Here is a 22,477-nt window from a genome sequence, read left to right on the forward strand (position 1 = left end):
TAAATATTTATGGTAGTTTTAAAACTTAGGCTGAGCTGTAATAACAGTTGAAGATTAACAGATTGGGAGCTTGGAAAAAGTGTGACTACTCCAACTTGTTGCTCCGCCTCCTTCCAGATTTATGCATTTTAAGAAGCTCTACCACTTTGCATCTTTTATGTTAGATATTTAGATCAGCAATTAAGACTCCCTCCCATTCTAGGACCAACTTCACCAGAAGAATTATAGAAGTTTATTCAAATTCACCTTCTCACGGGCTAATGGGGAAAGATAGTAATTGCTGGTCTTTCATGTAACACCAAAAACCACAATACATTTTAAAATAAACTAATTCTTTGGAAAAAATTGTTATTTGATTTACAACCTGTGAGAACAGTCATTTGTTTAACACTGTTTTTTACCAGTCTCCTGGGTTTTAATGTTTGCTTCTTGAGAACATCAACCAAACTTGAGGCTTCACTAATATTAAAGGCTTGCTCCAAATGCCAAACTTTTTCATATTACTTTATCAAAGTTAAGGAGACACTGTGACAATTATTTTCTTCAATCAAGACTGTACATTTCCTTGAAGATACACACAAAATGCTGGATTAACTCTGGCAGCAGGTCTGCCAACATCTCTGGAGAATTGAAAAGGAATACATGACGTTTCAGATCAAGAACCTTCTTCAGACGTTTCCTTAACAGATGTTAAATCAGCATCACACCTGCATCAATACTTTTATAGAGATTGGTTTTTTTGGAGTCTTTTGTAATGATTTTTGTTTTGAAACATTTAGTGTTCTGATATTCTCTATCGAATTCTTCCATAACCTGCTCTGAGCAATCAGAAGCTCCACACCGTGATAAGACTCTTTCCATCCTTGGCCCTACTACAAGGCAGGATGCGTAGAGGAAACTGCTCTAGGGACCTATTCAAACAATAAGAAATGCAGGGCTTCCCACCGTACAAGCCATGAAATACTCACAATGGCACATTTCCAATCGTGAAAAAGACATTATAATTTTAATTTTAATTAACCTTTAAATTCTGTCTGTAGATTTAATCAAATGTAAAGCAGCAGTCTATGTAAAGATAAAAATAGGCTTAGCTCATCTGAATGGTTTGTTGTATCCATTAACCTCAATGTACAACTCCCCATGATAATTCTGCTGAAAGCAATGTGGTTATCACGGTCCACCATATGGCCTGTTATCATCAAACTGTTGTTAAAAGTGTTTTACCTCTGCTTAGAAACTTCTTCTATATAGATACGAAGCAAAGGCACTTAGAAAATAGAACACAGAACTGTGCAGCACAGGAAACATGGGATGTCAATAAATACTCTCTTGAAACTCTACAGGTGTATGTTAGAGAGCATACTGACTAGTTGTGTAGGAAGGAACTGCAGTTGATGGTGTCTACACTGAAGATAGACACAAAACGCTGGAATACCTCAGCGTGTCAGGCAGCATCTCTGAAGAAAAGGAATAGGTGATGCTTCAGGTCTTTCTTCAGACTGGTTGCCATTGGTTCTCACTTGCATCTCAGCCTGGATTAATCACCTCGAGCAAAGGAGATTACAAAATGTGGTCAACATTTGTCCCAAAATGTCCCATGTCCCATAATGCCATCTCCAATCGAAGCTTTTGAGCGTGTTAAATCTAAAATTTTAAACTTACCTATAAAATGTCTGTGTCAATGGAAATAGTATCTAAGAATGCCAGAATGCCAGAATGCCAAAATGTTGGAGACAGTATCCTTCACGGATACTGACCTCCGCACCATCAAAGAGATTCAAAAGAGGCGCTGCCTTAAAAAGATGGTCAGAATCAACAAGGACCCACACCACCCTGGCCACACTTTAACTTCACTCCTGCCATTGGGAAGAAGGTATAAGAGTCTGAAAACTGTTACCTCCAGGTTCAGGGACAGATTCTTCCCAACAACCATCATGCTATTAAACAACTAAACTTCAAACTATGAACTGATTTGGTTGCATTTGGGACTTTGGGCTTTTTACATTTTGTTTTAATATTGTTTTTCTAATTTATTGAACTGTTATATTTTATTTTATTTGTTATCTATTGAGTACTGCGTTTACAGAACCATTAGCTGCTGAAAGTAAGAATTTCATTGTTTTGTTTCAGTATAGTTGACAGGATAAACACTCTTGATTTGACTCATGAAGCTTGAATTCTTGAACAGACCTTTCAGCCCACAATGTCCATGCCAAAAAGGATGCCAAGGTAAGCTAATTTATTCTGCACCAACAAAAGTCCATCCTCTTAAGCATGAAATACACTGTTTCCCATAGCTGTGTGTGCATTCATGTAAGCAGACATGCTTGCGTGTCTCTATGTTCATGTTGTGATTCAGCTTGGACAACAGCATCATGTGGTACACATGCTTCTCAGACAAAGTATTGTGTGGTGTCACGCGCGGCAGCCTCGCCAGCAGTCTGTTTGTAATTTCACCCTTTTTGTTATTTTTAATCTGTTTAAAAGTATGTTTTTGGAGGTTTCTTTGTTTTTTTTTAATGTGGGGGAGGTGAGGGGGGAATGGAGAAACCGTTTCTCAGTCACTTACTGGACGAGGATGCATCTATTCTTCAAGTTGCATCTTCAACCCCCCCCTACCACCCCCCCCCCCCCCCCCCCCCCCCCCCCCACAGCCTACCATCTTGGCATGACCTTTCCTGTCGGAGACCGACCAGGGCTTCAGCAGTGGCGTAGCACTGAGTTACCATCGCGGCGCGGGCAATGCCTTACCGGGGATCGCCGTGTTGAAGCTCCTGAGTGTTGGGCCTGCTGTTTAACAGTGGAGCTGTGGTTTGCGGAGCATCCAGCCACGAGCGGTGCTGACTTTAACATCACGGAGTCATGGGATCCTTTGCCGAGGGTCGCCAGTGTTGGAGCTCCGCCCAGCTCGGCCTGTGGGCTTCGGGAGCCGCGGTCTCTGGTAAGAATTCGGAAGCTCCAAGCCGTTGACTGTGCTCTTCCATTCCGACATCAGAGTTCCTATCATCCTGGCGAGATGGCCTGAACATCAGGCCGCCGTAGAGGCGACTGCGGAGGGCTCAAAGGACTGGACCATGGGTAAACAAAGAGGAAGATGACTGAACATTATTGCCTTCCCTCACAGTGGGAAACATTGATTCCGCTGTGTGGGGATGTTCATGGTAAATTCTGTTCTTTTTATTCGTATGACTGTAAGGTAACTCAAATCTCACTGCACCAATTGGTGCATGTGACAATAAATGTAACTTGAACTTAACTTGAACTTGAACAAAGTAAGTTTTAGAATCACAACTCAGCAGATCACGCAGGATAGGTGAAGTTTAGGGTCCCAACATGAAACATTGGCTATCCATGTCCTCCAGAGATGCTGCCAGACTCGCTGAGTTATTTCAGCACCTAGTGTTTTTAGATTGTAAGCCGACAGGGTTACAAATGGAAAAAAGGTTAATTGCTTTAAACTTTAATTCTTTTGGATGCATGTTTGCTTGTGATCAGTGTATTGTTAATGGCATTACTAATCTGAGTGTTCAAATTAGATTATCTTCAAATTTGTTGAAAATATTGACGGCTCATATGCCAATTTGTACATGGAGATAAAGAACTGATGATGCTGGTTTACAAAAAAAACAACAAAGTGCTAGTGTATCTCAGCAGATCAGGCGGCATCTCTGGAGGACATAGATAGGCGATATTTAGGGTTTTGTCCCAAAATTGCCATCTCCAATGAAAGCTTTTGAGCATGTTAAATCTGAAACATGAACTTACCTATAACATTTCTGTGTCAATGGAAATAGTATCTAAGAATGCCAGAATATTTTACCAAGCTGCCGACTTCACTCAAAAAGTTGCAGCCCCCAAGACTGTGTAATGGAGTCTTAAATGCACTGGTGAAATCTTATCATTCAAATGGTAGTGTTGCAAACTAATGGTTAAATGCTGAGGGGTTAAATAAGCTTACAATGGCAGAACAGCTGATAGCGCTACTGACTCACAGTGCTGGGGACGCGGAATTAATCCTGACTTTGGATGTTGGTTGTATCAAATTTTCCCTGTGACTACGGGAGTTTCAACAGACAATAGACAATAGGTGCAGGAGTAGGCCATTTGACCCTTTGAGCCAGCATCGCCATTCAATGTGATCATGGCTGATCACCCCCAATCAATACCCCGTTCCTGCCTTCCCTCCATATCCCCTGACTCCGCTATTTTTAAGAGCCCTATCTAGCTCTCTCTTGAAGGCATCCAGAGAACCTGCCCTCTGAGGCAGAGAATTCCACAGACTCACCACTCTCTGTGAGAAAAGGTGTTTCCTCATCTCCGTTCTAAATGGCTTACTCCTTATTCTTAAACTGTGGCCCCTAGTTCTAGATTCACCCAACATCGGGAACATGATTTCTGCCTCTAGCGTGTCCAAACCCTTAACAATCTTATATGTTTCAATGAGATTCCCTCTCACCCTTCTAAACTCCAGAGTGTACAAGCCCAGCTGCTCCATTCTCTCAGCATATGACAGCACCGCCATCCCGGGAATTAACCTTGTAAATCTCCACTGCACTCCCTCAATAGCAAGAATGTCCTTCCTCAAATTAGGGGACCAAAACTGCACACAATACTCCAGGTGTGGTCTCACTAGGGCTCTGTACAACTGCAGAAGGACTTCTTTGCTCCTATATTCGATTCCTCTTGTTATGAAGGCCAACATGCCATTCGCTTTCTTCACTGCCTGCTGTACCTGCATGCTTACTTTCATAGACTGATGTACAAGGACCCCTAGATCCCGTTGTACTTCCCCTTTTCCCAACTTGATGCCATTTAGATAATAATCAGCCTTCCTGTTTTTGCTACCAAAGTGGATAACCTCACATTTATCCACATTAAACTTCATCTGCCATGCATCTGCCCACTCCCCCAACCTGTTCTAGTCACCCTGCATTCTCATAGCACCCTCCTCACAGTGCACACTGCCACCCAGCTTTGTGTCATCTGGAAATTTGCTTTGAATCCCTTCATCCAAATCATTGATGTATATTGTAAATAGCTGCGGTCCCAGCACCGAGCCTTGTTAGTCATTGCCTGCCATTCTGAAAGGGGTCCCTACTGTTTGTTTCCTTTCTGCCAACCACTTCTCTATCCATGTCAGCACTTTACCCCCAATCCCATGTGCCCTAAATTTGCCCACTAAGTGGGATAACATAAGATACCTTCAAACCTTGCAGCAGAGGCAGAGGAGAGAGGTTGGAGGGTAAGGGTGTGTCCAGTGGAGGTGGGGTGCAGGGGCTTTGTAGCCAGTTCCACCGCAAGGCTCCTGAGGGAAGTAGGAGTCAAAGGGCAGGCACAAAGGAGGGCAATAAAATAACTTGCCAATGCCGCCGAACGGAGCAGTCACTGGCTGTGGCTGAAGAGGAAAGATGCTGTCTGGGCTGCCACGTGACCATCTAGAGGCTAACAATAAGACACACACCCAGGTCTGATCAACCTGCGGTGGGCCTGCCTCGACTGAGGGTGTCTTGTGATAAAAGGCCGAAACACCCAGTGACGTTGAGGTACACAACTGAAGATGTGTCTGATTGTTAGCAAATTCACCTAGTGGTCATAACCAAGAATGTCAATTGTAGTGAAATCTTTGGGATTGTAACACCCAGTCCTACTAATCAATCAACCTCCAATCCACAGGAACTGATCCTGAGTCTATAGAACATTGGAAAATTATCACCAATGCATCCACGATAGAGCCACTTCCTAAAGTACCCTGGGATGCAGACCATCAGGCCCTGGGGAGTTATATCTTTCAGTCCCATCAGTCTATCCAAAACCATTTCCTGCATAATGTGGATTTCCTTCAATTCCTCCGTCACCCCAGATTCTCTGGCCACTACTATATCAGGAAGATTGTTTGTGTCCTCCTTAGTGAAGACAGATCCAAAGTATCTGTTCAACTCATCTGCCATTTCCTTGTTCGTCATAATAAATTCACCTTTTTCAGTCTTCAATGGTCCAACTTTGGTCTTAACTAATTTTTTCCTCTTTACATACCTAAATAACCTTTACTGTCCTGCTTTATATTCTTGGCTAGCTTATCTTCTTACCTCATCTTTTCTTCCCGTATTGTCTTTTTGGTTATCTTCTCTTGTTCTTTAAACATCACCCAATCCTCTTGCTTCCCGCTCATCTTTGGTCGTCTCTTTCTCCCCTTGGAATCTTTCTTCCTCCTAGAAATAAACTTATCCTCCACCTTCTGTAATATTCCTAGAAACACCTGCCATTTTTGTTCCACTATCATCCCTGCTCGTGTATCTTTCCAGTCAACTTGGCTATCTCCTCCCTCATGACCCCATAATCCCCTTTATTCAACTGCAACACTGACAGCTCTGATCTACCCTTCTCCCTCTCCAATTGTCGATTAAATCTGACCATGTTATGGCCACTGCCTCCAAATGACTCATTAACCTTGAGGTCCTTTATCAAATCCGGTTCATTGCATCACACTAATTCCAGAATTGCCTTCTCCCTGTTAAGCTCCAATACAAGCTGTTCTAAGAATCCATCATGAAGGCACTCTACAAAGTCCCTTTTTTGGGGTCCAGTTCCTACCTGATTTTCCTTTGGATACTCTGGTTTGCTCCCACATCTCAAAGACTTGAAGGTTTTTACGTATATTCTCCTCTGTAAAAAAATTTCCCTTGGGTGTAGGGAGTGGATGCAGAAGTGGGATAACATGGGATCATTTAATTATTTATGTACTTTTCATTAGTGGTGTGATCAGCACAATTTGAAATATCCTAATTGTATGATGATTCACTTAGGCATTACGAACATCGAACTTGTCAATTAGACATAGACATAGACATAGACAATAGGTGCAGGAGGAGCCCATTCAGCCCTTTGAGGGAACACCGTGATTCATTGTGTCATTGGCTGATTGTCCACAATTAGTAACCCGTGCCTGCATTCTCCCCATACCCCTTGATTCCGCTAACCCCAAGAGCTCAATCTAATGGGCATGTCCCACTTATGCAACTTTTTCTGGCACCCGTCATAGGTCGTTGCAGGTCGCCAAAAATTTTCAACATGTTAAAAATTCAGCTGCGACCAGAAAGACGCTACGACTCTTTGGGCGACTGAGGAGACTACTCACGACCATACAGGCGACACCCTGGCAACATGTCGCGGGGTGAAGCTTGTATGGTCATGAGTAATCGCCCTTGTTCTGGTCGCCGCCGGATTTTCAACATGTTGCGAACTGCTGCGACTATGACAGGTACCGGCAAGTAAGTAAGTGGGACAGGACCATGAGTAAATCATGTAAGTGGGACAGCCCTATAACTCTCTTCTAAATTCATCGATTGAATTGGCATCCACTGCCTTCTGTGGCAGAGAATTCCACAAATTCACAACTCTCTGGGTGAAAATGGTTTTTCTCATCTCAGTTTTAAATGGCCTCCCCTTTATTCTTAAATCGTTGCCCTTGGTTCTGGACTCCCCCAACATTGGGAACATTTTTCTTGCATCTTGCTTGTCCAGTCCTTTTATAATTGTATACGTTTCTATAAGATTCCCTCTCATCCTAAATTTCAGTGAATACAAGCCCAGTCTTTCCAATCTTTGCTCATATGTCAGTCCCGCCATTCCGGGGGTTAACCTCGTGAACCTATGCTGCACTGCTTCAATAGCAAGTATATCCTTCCTCAAATTTAGGAGACTCGCAGACCTGTTCCCCACTAATAATAGCAGTGTCTACTGTCCCAGCAGCTTCCAAGAGGGTGAACCTGTTTTCAAGAGGTACATCCCCCTGGGGTCTCCTGTACTCCAAACTTCCTTCCCTTCCTCATCGTCACTCACCTTCTCTCTTCCATTAACTTTGGTCTTGCGATTTCGCTGTAGGAATTTCTCATTATCTCGGATGATCTTGAGGCCATCCAGTTGCCGCTCCAGTTTCCTAACATGGTCCTTAAGGAGCTGAACCTGGACACACTTTCTTTCCACAGTTGTAGCAGCCACAGGCACCAGCAGTGTCCCTGAACGTGTTTCTAGCTTCAGGTTCCTGGGAGTCAACATCTCCGATGACCTCTCTTGGGCCCACAATACCTCTACTCTGATCAAGAAGGCTCACCAGCATCTCTTCTACCTGAGGAGACTGAATAAGGTCCATCCGTCTCCTCAGATCCTGGTGAACATCTACCGCTGCACCATCGAGAGCATCCTTACCAACTGCATCACAGTATGGTATGGCAACTGCTTTGTCTCCGACCGGAAGGCATTGCAGAGGGTGGTGAAAATTGCCCAACGCATCACCAGTTCCTCGCTCCCCTCCATTGAGTCTGTCCAAAGCAAGCGTTGTCTGCGGAGGGCGCTCAGCATCGCCAAGGACTGCTCTCACCCCAACCATGGACTGTTTACCCTCCTACCATCCGGGAGGCGCTACAGGTCTCTCTGTTGCCGAACCAGCAGGTCGAGGAACAGCTTCTTCCCGGCGGCTGTCACTCTACTCAACAACGTACCTCGGTGACTGCCAATCACCACCCCCCCCCGGACACTTATTATTATTTATTCAAATCATTTGCTATGTCGCTCTTCCAGGGAGATGCTAAATGCATTTTGTTGTCTCTGTACTGTACACTGACAATGACAATTAAAATTGAATCTGAATCTGAATCTGAATCTGACCTCCCACATCCTGCAAGCATCAAACTGAATCAGCTTACCTGTCATTTCTTCACTGCATCTCACCCTCTCAAACTTTTGACGTAGTCTCCTCGCCGAAGACTATCGAGCCAAAGACTCGCATTTTTCTCACAGAGTACTTCCCTCGACAAAGCCGCTCTCCAACAATTATCTGAAGATATCTTATAAAACTATTTTTATATTTTGTTTTCATCCTTCTGGGATACACTGTTTTCTTCATGTAAGAGGAGATTTTAAACCATATAACCATATAACAATTACAGCACGGAAACAGGCCATCTCGGCCCTACAAGTCCATGCCGAACATTTTCCCCTTAGTCCCACCTGCCTGCACTCATACCATAACCCTCCATTCCCTTCTCATCCATATGCCTATCCAATTTATTTTTAAATGATACCAATGAACCTGCCTCCACCACTTCCACTGGGAGCTCATTCCACACCGCTACCACTCTCTGCGTAAAGAAGTTCCGCCTCATATTACCCCTAAACTTCTGTCCCTTAATTCTGAAGTCATGTCCTCTTGTTTGAATCTTCCCTATTCTCAAAGGGAAAAGCTTGTCCACATCATGTCCACATTTTGGATGAAGTTTAACTAATGTTGAGATACCGAGGGGTTAAATAAGCTTTGAATGGCAATGTCTCAGAGAGATATCCTTCACGTATGAATTTCTACATTTCAATATCATGCACCAAGCTGTATGTGAGGAAACCCCAAAGGAGGCCACTTTGCCGATTTCAACACGTTAACTGGGCAATTAAATTGTCTGCAGATTTAATATTTAACACAATATCTCTGGATTTCCCCCGCATTGCCAGAACTCCCCAGTGACTGCAAGGCAAGAAAAGAACAGCAATGAAGGACGCTGAAGGGCTGAAAAAAAAATCTGTCAATAAGTAATACAACCTTGCAGATGCTTTCTTATATGACTGCATGTAATGTGTTATTCACAGAATCTGTGGTGAGATGCCACTTCCAAAATATCAGTGCTGACTTTACAAGTAAAATCCCTTTATTTATAAAGTTAGCACAAGAATGACTAGGTGTGATCTGACCTTTACAATTCTAAACTGTCACAGAAGATAGGATAGTTTGGTGAACTTTCGTAATTCTGTTGGCACCAAATGCGGCAACACTTGTGTGTTGGCTTGGTGAGGTCTGTTATACGATTTTACCGGGTTGTATGCATAATGAAGCATTTCACTCTGCCTAGGCACATGTGACAATAATGTATAATTCAATCGTTGAACAGTATGCTGCTTCTGCTAACTTAGTTTGGAGAACCTCAGTAGCCAACACAAGAGCCACCAATGATGTGCTGGACATCCTAACCCGTATGAAGGTACATTAATCTCCCAGACCAGATCAGATGTATTCAAGGATGCATCAGGTAGTTAAAGAAGAATTTGTAGGGGTCCTGACTGAGATATATGAATTATCAATAGACCCAATTCTTGATTATTACAGATGTCAGAGGTTATGGGGAGAAGGCAGGAGAATGGGGATTAGGAGGGAGAGATAGATCAGCCATGATTGAATGGCGGAGTAGACTTGATGGCTGAATAGCCTAATTCTACTCCTGTCACTTATGACCGTATGACCCAGGTGAGGTGCCTGATAACTGAAGGGTGGCTATTATTGTGCCTTTATTTAAGAAGGACTGCAAGGAAAAGTCTAGGAACTCTAGACCAGTGAGTCTAACATCTGTGGTAGGTGTTACTAGAGAGGATTCTGAGTAAAAATATATGTATGCATTTAGATAGACAGGCGCAGACTAGGGATGGTCAGCATGGTATTGAACATGAAGATTGTGTCTCACAAATTTGATTGAGTCTTTTGAAGGTAACCGAGAAGATTGATGAGAGCAAGGCCCCATAGAGGCTGTCTGTATGGAATTCAGCAAGGTCTTTGATAGGAATCCACATTGCAGTCTGCACTGGAAGGTTAGATCACATGGGATGCAGGGAGAGGCAGCTGCCTGGATACAGAATTGGCTTCAAGGAAAGAAGCAAATGGTGATGGTGGAATGTTGTTTATCGGACTGGAGGCCTGTGACTAGAGTCTGCCTCAGGGATCAGTGCTGGATCCATTGTTATTTGTGGTATATATCAACGATTTAGATGAGAATGTGTAGGGCATGAATCTGAATTTTCCAGATGGCAGTGAAGTAGATGGTATCGTAGACAGTGAAGACGGTTATCAAATATCACTTCAGGATCTTAAGCAGCTGGGTAACTGGGCTGTAGAATGGCTGATGTAGTTTAATGCAGCTAAGAGTGAGGTGTTGCATTTTGGGAAGGCAAACCAAGCCAGGAACTTTATAGTGAACTGGACTAAGTGGGACCCATTGAGTCCCATTCGCACACGGGAGGGCTGGAACTCCAACATTAATCCACTTCTCCACCAATTCCAATATTCCACCACTCACGCATAGCCCCAAACTGCGCAGGCGTGGCTGATGGGTTCCTGTTGTGACGCCCCTGATCCCCCCTCCTCCCCTCACTTCCCACTCCACCTCTTGCCCTCCCCCCCCACCCCACACACTCACTCCATCCCCCCCCCACCCCATCCACTCATAGCGGCTCACTGGCGGCACAGCCATTCCCTCCCATTGGGTTCCCATTGTGATGTAGAACGCAGGTATTACTGCACAGGTGCAGCTGACAGGCACGGTAAGTGGAAAAGGGATTTACTAAAGCTTAAAATGTGAATAACTCTTAGAATATAACAACAATTTAAATGTTAAAGATGAGATATATTCAGTCTATTCTTTCTTGTTGCATCTCTTGTTGCATTCTGCAGCTGGGAGAGGGGGTCGACTTCAGGTGGGGCTGTTGGGGGCTGGTGGGGGAGGGTTGAGGTCCTGCAGTTGAGGGAAGGGAATGGCTTCAGGCCGGTGGCGTGTGAGGGGGGGGGGGTGCTTTCTGGAGGGCTAGAAAGGGCTGAAGGGATTGGTTACCAGAGGGCTAGAATGGACATTGTGGACCAAATGGATTCTTGGGCTCGTCCTGCAGCTGGGGATGGGGAGGCTTCAGGTGGGGGCTGGCGGGAACATTCTGTAGCTGGGGGAGGGGGATGGCTTCAGGCCAGGGCCAGTGGGGGGGAAAGCAGTCTACGCTGCCGTGGACTGCCGCTAGGGGTGGGAGAGGGTAGTGTGCGATGGGTAGGCGGATGGGGGTGGTGAGCCTTCTGGATTCACAGTTCAGTCAGCCATGGCTTGTGGACTCACAGTTCAGTCAGCCACGGCTTGTGGACTCACAGTTCAGTCAGCCACGGCTTGTGGACTCACAGTTCAGTCAGCCACGGCTTGTGGACTCACAGTTCAGTCAGAAACAGCTTGTGGACTCACAGTTCACTCAGCCACAGCTTGTGGACTCACAGTTCACACAGCCATGGATTGTGGACTCAGAGTTCGGTCACTCACGGCTTGTGGACTCACCGTTCAGTCACTAGTGTGGGGGGGGGCCTCACTAACTGACTCCAGACTCACTCACCGACTCTCGTACCCGGCTGCACACATCGACATGCAGGTCGATGTAGTGGCCGCCGCCTCTGCTCACAGAACACAGCCCCCCGTTCCCAGAACACAGCCCCCACTCACAGAGCACAGCCCCCACTCACAGAGCACAGCCCCCCGCTCCCAGAGCACAGCCCCCCGCTCCCAGAACACAGCCCCCCACTCACAGAGCACAGCCCCCACTCACAGAGCACAGCCCCCCGCTCACAGAGCACAGCCCCCCACTCACAGAGCACAGCCCCCCGCTCACAGAGCACAGCCCCCCACTCACAGAGCACAGCCCCCCCACTCACAGAGCACAGCCCCCCACTCACAGAGCACAGCCCCCCGCTCCCAGAGCACAGCCCCCCGCTCCCAGAGCACAGCCCCCACTCACAGAGCACAGCCCCCCGCTCCCAGAGCACAGCCCCCGCTCACAGAGCACAGCCCCCACTCACAGAGCACAGCCCCCGCTCACAGAGCACAGCCCCCGCTCACAGAGCACAGCCCCCCGCCCACAGAGCACAGCCCCCACTCACAGTCCACCTCAGCTTTAACGACCTGTCCCACTTTCACGTCCTCATTCACGACCTTTTTACTCGTGGACATTTTTCATCATGCTAGAAAAATGGCCCGACCTACTTGATGCCACGACTACCTACGACTAACATCACGGCCTGCTACGACCTTCTACGACCATGCTGCGGGTATAAGTCAATGGCAAACTCGGCAGAGGTTGTGAATTAGGTCATAATAGTGGGACAGGCCCTTTATTCTCCCCGCCGGACAGCAGGTGCCAGAAGGGGAGTTACCTTCATGGTGACAGACAGGCGAGAAGACCAATCTGCTCATCTCACGATTTTTTAAACCTTCATAACTTTTGTAATTTTCCACCGATCGCAACAAAGCTTGGTGTGCTTGGAGCAGAGAAAAACGGTGAGTAAAGGGCCTGTCCCACTTTCACAACCAAATTCACGACCTCTGTCGAGTTTGCCATTGACTCGTACTCGCAGCATGGTCGTCATGAGGTCGTAGGAGGTCGTATGTAGGTTGTGATGCTAGTCGTAGGTACTCGTGTCATCAAGTAGGTCGGGGCATTTTTCTAGCCTGATGAAAAATATCCACGAGTAAAAAAGGTCATGAATTAGGTTGTGAAAGTGGGACAGGCTCTTAAGGTGGCGAAAAAATCCTAGCGATACCGTTTTTGTGCACATTTAAATACAACGCAGACCGGAAGTGGGATAGACAGACAGACAGACAGACAGACAGACAGACAGACAGACAGACAGACAGACAGACAGACAGACAAGACTTAGGGGAGGCCACATATGAAGTACTGTGTTCAGATGTTGTACCCTGCTATCGGAAGGATGTCATTAAGCTGGAAAAAGTCCAGAAAAGATTTACAAGGATGTTGTCAGGTCTTGAGGGTCTAAGATTGAGGGAGAGGTTGAGCAAACCAGCATTTTATTTATTGGCGTTTAGAATTCTAAAGGGTGATCTTTTTTAAGTACAACAGTGGACCCAGCTGGGATTCCAATGGCACTCCACTTGCTACACACCCCTAGTCTGAAAAACAACCCTTTATCACCACCCATTGTGTTCCATCTTCAAGCTAATTTTGTATCCAATTAAGCTAACCACAAAGTGCTGGAGGAACTCAAAGGGTCAGGTAACATCTATGCAAAGAATAGACAGGCAAAGTTTTGAGTAAGGATCCTTCTTCAGACTGATTATAGCAGGGAGGAGAAAGTTGGAGAAGAGTGAGGGGGCAGGACAAAGCTTGGAAAGTGATGTGGATATAGATGAGGGGAGTTTTAATTGGCAGATGGGTTGATTTAGTGGTTGCGTGGTTGGGATATTGTGGGAGAAATGGGTGCGCGGTTAGGGGTGGGGGGGGTCAGGGTAGAGAGAGGTGGTAGGAGGGTATTGCTTTAAATTGGAAAACTTAATATTCATTCTATTGGGTTGTAAGCTCCCCAAAGGGAATATGAGGTGCCGTTTTTTCGATTCGACTGGCAAAGGAGGAGGTCCAGGACAGAAAGGCTGATATGGTAATGGAAAGTGCAGTTAAAATGGTTAGCAAACAAGATATTCAGCAAGGCTTGCTTGACATGGCACAAGTGTTCAGTAAAATGGTTTCTGAATCTGCGCTTACGCCAAGGCGGACTGAGCGTAAGTGTTCAGTGAAGCGATCAGCAAGTCTACGCTTGGTTTCGCTGATATATCTTGGCGCACCAAGAACACAAGATACAGTAGATGAGGTTGGAGAATGTGCAAGTGAACCTCTGCCTCACCTGAAAGGACTGTCGGGCTCCCTGGATGGAGTCGAGGGAGATGTTCTTGTCAGTTTGTGTAAAAACCTAAAGGGTGAAGTGAAGAGTGGAAACAGATGTAGCGGAATGGGTGCAGAGAGAGTGCAAGATATTGAGAAAACTAGCTACTTTGGTCAGGTTTCTTGATTGAATGAGGTCACTGAGCTGCTTTTAGCACTGAATCCTAAAATGCTTTACCTACTTATCAGGGGTGTGCTAACCTTCTGTTGTGCCTTCATTGTGTCATTGGCAAGCCTTCTTCCTCCTGGCAGCTGAGAAAGCCATCTCCCTCAAACCTTTGCAGTGCCAACATTGAGACACCAAAGTGAGATTCAGCCATTGTTCATGAAGATTCCTTTCTTTGTGTTGCGGTGTTTCAGTTTAGTTTATTGTCATGTGTACCAAGGTACAGTGAAAAGCTTTTGTCAGCAGAAAGACAATACATGATTACAATCAATCCATTTACAGTGTATAGATACATGATAATGGAATAACGTTTAGTGCAAGTTAAAGCCCGCAAAGTGCGATCAGGATAGTCCGTGGATCACCAAGGAGATAGATCTAATCCAGAACGCACATTTCATGATTCAATGGTTCTTTAAACAGTGCAGTTGAAATTGATGCTTGCAGTTAATCATCATACAATTTGTCCCAATTGGCTGGGAACGCTAGAAATATAACAGTGGGTAAGAAAGCCACAGGCAGGAGTTCTCTCGAAAATTGTACATTTTCAGAATGCTACTTCCAGAGTGATCTCTGCCTGCTGCCTTCCAAGCATAATGAGAAACTGGATATGCATTTGAATGTTGTATTCCTCCCCCACATTGAAAGTTAACTGGACAATGGGTCAAGTAGCTGTCTGGATACAGTTTAGTTTAGAGGCACGGTGCGGAAACAGGCCCACCGAGACTGCACTGAAGGGATGAAGGGATTAAAAGTAACATTAGCAAATTTGCAGATGACACAAAGCTGGGTGGCAGTGTGAATTATGAAGAGGATACTATGAGGATGCAGGGTGACTTGGACAGGTTGGGTGAGTGGGCAGATGCATGGCAGATGTAGTTTAATGTGGATAAATGTGAGGTTATCCACATTGGCAGCAAAAACAAGAAGGCAGATTATTATCTGAATGGTGTCATTGGGAAAAGAGGGAGTATAATGAGATCTGGGGGTCCTTGTTCATCAGTCACTGAAAGTAAGGATGCAGGTACAGCAGGCAGTGAAGAAAGTGAATGGCATGTTGGCCTTCTTAACAAGAGGAGTATAGGAGTAAAGAGGTCCTTCTGCAGTTGTACAGGGCACTAGTGAGACCACACCTGAGGATTGTGTGCAGTTTTGGTCTCCAAATTTAATGAAGAGCATTCTTGCTATTGAGGGAGTGCAGCGGACGTTCACAAGGTTAATTCCTGGGATGGCCTGTCTGTCATATGTTGATAGAATGGAGTGGCTGGGCTTGATTACTCTGGAATTTAGAAGGATGAGAGGCTATCTTATTGAAACATATAAGATTATTAAGAGTTAGGATACATTAGAGGCAGGAAACATGTTCCCAACATTGGGGGAGTCCAGACCCAGGGGCCACAGTTTAAGAATAAGGGGTAAGCCATTTGGAACAGAGATAAGGAAAATCCTTTTCACACAGAGGGTTGTTAATCTGTGGAATTCTCTACCTCAGAAGGCAGTGGAGGCCAATTCTCTGGATGCTTTCAAGAGAGAGTTAGATAGAGCACTTAAAAATAGCAGTCAGGGGATATGGGGGAAGGCAGGAACGGGATACTGATTGTGGATGAACATGATCACAGTGAATTGCGGTGCTGGCTCGAAAGGCTGAATGGCCCACTCCTGCATCTATTGTCTATTGTCTATTGTCTGACCAGCAATCTCTGAACACTAGGGACAATTTACATCTTTACCAAGCCAATTAACCTCCAAACCTGTACGTCCTTGGAGTGCGGGAGAAACTCGGAGCAACCGGAGAAAACCCATGCAGGTCACGGGGAGAAGGTATAAACTCAGTTGAGTCAGCACAAGAAGTGAGGATGGAACCCTCTGGCTCTGTAAGGCAGCAACTCTACCGCTGTGCTACCACACTGCCTCTTCAACACCACCTGGAAAATCTGTTCAATCTAATATATTTCTTTTGAATCTCATCCAGCGAGAGGACTTCAAAATGATTTTTTAATTCAGATTCCACTCTGAAATCTGCTTGAAAAAGAAATGTTTGGCGTGTGCCAGTATAGTTATCTACATCCATCAAGTGCAACTTATCCAATATTCAGGATTGCATCCATTGATAGTTTTGATAGTGCATCTTTAAAAATACCCCATCGTTTACTTCAAACAGATTTCACTTCAAACAGATTTCTTTCAAATCTGACAAATTTCTAAACCTTGGTCACTAAATTAGCTCTAAAGTTGTATTTTAATTGAATCAACGGGGTATTATCCACCATTAGTAGAAACATAGAACATAGAAACATAGAAAAATAGATACAGGAGTAGGCCATCCGGCCCTTCGAGCCAGCACTGCCATTCAATATGATCATGGCTGATCATCTAAAATTAGTACCCCCTTCCTGCTTTTTCCCCATATCCCTTATTTCCTTTAGTCCTGAGCTAAATCTCTCTTGAAAACATCTAGTGAATTGGCCTCCACTGCCTTCTGTGGCAGAGAATTCCACTGATTCACAACTCTCTGGGTGAAAAAGTGTTTCCTCATCTCAGTTCTAGATGGCCTACCCCTTATTCTTAAACTGTGACCCCTGGTTCTGACTCCCCCAACATTGGGAACATTTTTCCTGCATCTAGCCTGTCCAATACTTTAAGAATTTGAAATGCTTCTTATAAAAAATAAAATGATGAAGCTAGTTAAAGCAGATCATCACTGGTACTTGCCATTGGATATAAGAGCCATAGAGTAGTGGAGCTAAACAGCACGGAAACTGGCCCATCTCGTCCATGATGACCAAGCTAGTCCCTCTCACTAAAGCCCACCCGATATTCATTGATTGAAAGATACAACATAAAACAGGCCCTTTGGATCCTAGTCCACACAGTCCATCGTTCACCTGTTCACACAAATTCTGTAATCCCACATTCTCATCCATTCCCTACATATAAAGGGCAATTTTACAGAGGCCAAATTAACTTACAAACCCTCATGTCTTTGAGATGTGGGATGAAACTGTACCTGGAGGAAAACCTTGAGTTACAGGAAGAACGTGCAAACTCCACACAGACAGCAGATGAGATCTGGATCCGGGTCCCTACCAGCGCTGCCGCTGTGCCATATAAAGCTTACACATCAAATGAGCATCTTTATTTCACAAACTCAGTTTACTGAAAGTAATTTCGTTACAGCAGGTGTAGTGTCACCATTGAAAAAGTATACACATGTTTTTTAATGTGGTTCACTTTAACAAATAACAAATATAGAAGGTCCAGATTAACACCTTTTGTAATAATAATCCATTTTTTAGAGTATTTATTTGAAGGGTGGATCAAGCAATTAACAGTTGGATCACTGTGTATTTTGTACTTTTAGAGGTGAATGTAAAAAATACGATCCAATGTGACTTTATCTTAGAGTTAAGTTGATTACAATAGTTTTATGTACATCGGATACATTGCTACATTACATTGTTTAAGGTAACAAGAAATAACAATCACTTCCATGTGATATTATGAAATATAGATCAAAGACCATTTAAAAACTTTAACATTATAATATGAATAGCTTATTTCAAGTTGAATTTAAAGTGATTTAAAAATTGAAACCTGGATTAGAATAAAACATAGAATTGTTACTGAACTAAGAGTGTTCTGTTGGAGATAGCAGCCAGCATTTAATTTTCGGAGCAAATCTATTAACTTCTGTAATTTGGAAAGACGGCCTTTTCACAACTTAACCTGGTATTTGTCTAATTATCAGCGATGAAGGAATGAACATTTGGAAAAATATACCTACTGCAAGATTCAAATTATCTCCTTTTAGACTCCTCGAATAAATTGGCTCTAGTTTGGCTTTGCAATTTGTTTAAAGCTATTTGCAAATATATTTGTGTTCTTCAATGTTGTATTACACACTGCATTCCAGCAGAGAGGCAGATGCAACTTTGCCAATGTCACCCAGTAGGTGTCCACCAGAAGGTGCACTCAAACACCGCAGGGCGGCTTGGATATTCCCTCTGTCTCTGTGGAGAGCAGCTGGTCACTGCTCTGCACCTCCCTGATCACACAGCCAGATCAGGAACTGAGTTTGCGGAGATAACAGGTGTGAACCTATGTTCTATCACTTTGTAGCACAGCATGTTAGATTAAGCCCTGCTGCGCCTCAGAACCATCTGTGCTTCCCTCTTTATACAGAATGCTGTGCGCCTGGATTTTGGGTTCAAATCTCCCCGTGCACCCATTGTTTGCTTTGATTGATATTTTTTTTTTCATTTTACTTTGAAGAATGGATGAATAAGATATATCCGTTAATATTTCAATTAAAGGAAGTAAAACAAAAATATGCACAAATTATTATTTATAAAGAAAGAAACCAACAAAAAATTAAATTTTCAAAATCATTGTTGTAATAATAGTGAGGCACTATTAATTATGCTTCAGCAAATAAAGTAACACAATGTAAAAATGATTTCTTGTGGTGTTGAGTCATGGACACTCAATTTTGATTCTGGCATTATATGGTGAGTTTAATCTAATCAGTTCTTTTAAAACATTTGTTCACAGTCCCTGGAAGAGTGGTTCGAACAAAATCATATCCAAAGGTCAACTGAGGCCACAATGATTTGGAATCTATGTTTATTGGCATCTACTTACTGACATCCATATACCCTATTATTGAAATGGCCTTTGGTTTTTTTTTTAATGTAATGTATTCGTGGAATGGATAAATATGGATTTCACACCTTGATCTATTGAGAGATACTTATGGAATTTAATACATAAAATAGTTCTGGAGAAATTAATAAACTAAAAGGCAGCACATCTCTTGAATCTAAAGGCCTATGTTCCAATATTATTTCACAGGCATATAGAAGGGTCCTGACCCAAAATGTCGCTCATCCATGTCATCCAGAGATGATGCCGGATCCATTGAGTTTTGCCATCTCTTGGTGACTTAAATATTACAATATACTGGTATTATTTCTCAAAAACTCACTTGGTTTTTTGACTGACTTCCTGTGATTGAAATAATAAAGACAATTGCACTATACAGGTGAAGAGGGAGAGAAAGAAGAGAAATTTGAAAACTAAAACACTTACGCTCAGTCCGTCTAGGTCTGTGGGATCTCCCTGTGACCAAACATGTCAACTTCCCTTCCCATTCCCACACTGACCTTTCCCAGAGTGAGGCCACACACTGAGTTACTCCAGCACTTTGTGCCCATTTATGAATAGCTTCAAATCCAGTAATACAGAAAACACAAGAATCTGACATTTGAAATGTGAAAATCAGAAAACTAACTGGGTTGGGCAAGGGGACTGATGCAACACACACCCTTCTTTAGTTCCTGTTTTATTTGGAAACTTACTGAAAGAAAATCACAGAAAAAATGACTCCTTGGGTAGATCAGTTTTCTTTATCTTTTATTTCCTTTTTTTAGGAAAATTATGAACATCCAGTTTTCTTCCACATCCCAAAGACGTGCAGGCTTGGAGATTAATTGACCTCTGCAAAATTGTCTCGAGTGTGTAGGGACTGGATGCGAAAGTAAGATAACATGGAACTAGTGTCAATCTATGATACTGTAAATCGTCAATATGGATTCAGTGGGCTGAAGGGCCTGTTTCCATGCTATATCACCAAACTAAACTAAAAATAAATTGAACGGAATGTCAAGCATGTGAGACAAGTGTTTTTCTCCTATTCCATTGATGTGATATACTTATGAAGCCTGGTGGAACCAGATCTAGCACCAATTGCAGATCTGTTCACTCTCCTTATTATGACATTGTTCAATTTGGTTTGAAATGAATATTAATTGAAAATAAATCTCTGAAATTTTACCACAGAAACAAAAGATGATTCTCGTTCCAGATCAGGAATTCAGCACATAGATTTCAGTCAAAGGAAAGGTGCAGATACATTGCCTGGAGAGAGATACTGGACTAAAAATTCAGCTTCACCAATCCCTGCGAGCGTTGGAAAGGTACAGTGTAAATTATGATGCTCCACATATATCCTTCAAGAACTGATCACCTCTTGAATAAGTCTTTGATATGTTTGATGAGAGTGACCAGATGGTAATTAAACGAAATTAAGGTGTTTTAGCGATGGATGTTCCAACAGGTCTTGAGGGCAAGGAAACGGCTCCATGAGCACCTGAGTACAATGGTCCAACAGAAATCCCACGTGTAAAGAAAAGGTGGTTGGTAGAAAGACCCCAGAAGGTTCAGAAATTTGCTAACGATCACGATCATCTTAACAGGTAAAATGGACAAGGGAGAGCCAATAGATGTAGTGTACCTGAACTTTCAGAAAGCCTTTGATAAGGTCCCACACAGGATATTAGTGGGAACATTTAGAGCACATGTTATTGGGGGTAGGGTATTGACATGGATAGATAATTGGTAGGCAGACAGGAAACAAAGAGTAGGGATTAACACATCCCTTTCAGAATGGCAGGCGGCGACTAGTGGGGTGTCGCAAGGCTCGGTGCTTGGACCACAGCTATTTACAATATACATTAATGATTTAGATGAAGGAATTAAAAGTAACATTAGCAAATTTGCAGGTGACACAAAGCTGGGTAGCAGTGTGAACTGTGAATAGGATGTTATGAGAATGCAGGGTGACTTGGACAGTCGGGTGAATGGGAAGATGCATGGCAAATACAGTATAATGTGGATAAATGTGAGGTTATCCAGTTTGGTGGCAAGAATGGGGAGGCAGATTATTATCTGAATGTTCAAGAAGGAACTGCAGATGCTGGAAAATCAAAGGTAGACAAAATTGCTGGAGAAACTCAGTGGGTGTGGCAGCATCTATGGAGCGAAGGAAATAGGTAACGTTTCGGGCCAAAACCCTTCTTCAGGCTGAAGAAAGGTTTCAGCCCAAAAGAAGTCAGGAACGGGGTACTGATTGTGGATGATTAGCCATGATCACATTGAATGGTGATGTTAACCCCATCATTCTTGGGATCATTCATGTAAACCTCCTCTAGACCCTCTCCACAGCCAGCGCATCCTTCTTCAGAACTGCTCACAATACTCCAAAAATGGTCTGACCAGCGCCTTGTAGAGCCTCAACATTACATCCCGGTTTTTATATCCTGGTCCTCTCAAAATAATTGCTAGCATTGCATTTTCCTTCCTTACTACCAAATCGACCTGCAAATTAACTTTTGGGAATTCTGCATCAACACCTCCAACAAGAGAAGAGAGGCAACAACCACTTTTTATTGGCCTAACTAGTGTAACATGAGCACATGGTGTACAATTTGTATGGAAACTAAGAGGTGAAACCCAATCTTTTGATTTAAAAAATCCTGCATTGGTTATATAGCAGTTAAAGGAATCCCAGTGATTTGGAGATCAAAATCAGTTTCAAAAACAGCTCAGATATTCCACTCCTCGAGTCAGTTTGAATATAAATTTATGTTAAATCAAAAATATTTCAATGTCACATTGCTGCTTGCAGAGCAAGTACAGCAATTGTCTTTATCTGTATAGTAGCTTGTGCTTGCCTTCCAAGTATGTATTATAATAAGCAAACAAACACATGAATAATAATAACTTCTGAAGCACTTCCTTGAAGGCAAAAGGTTAGTAACTTAAGGGAAATAAAGTAAAGATGATGTCAATAAGCGTCTCTTCTTTTGGAACACAGCAACTTAATAATATTCCCCCATTCCCTGTTCTTATTACTGATTGCCTAAATTACATTTACCTTGGATTTGAATCCAGTGGTGATTAATCCCTACAGGTGTGGAAACTTCATGAGCAGCATTTAAACTGTCACTGGTTTATAGATTC

Source organism: Leucoraja erinacea, chromosome 1, assembly GCF_028641065.1.
Source record: "Leucoraja erinacea ecotype New England chromosome 1, Leri_hhj_1, whole genome shotgun sequence".
NCBI classification, from domain to species: Eukaryota; Metazoa; Chordata; class Chondrichthyes; order Rajiformes; family Rajidae; genus Leucoraja; species Leucoraja erinaceus.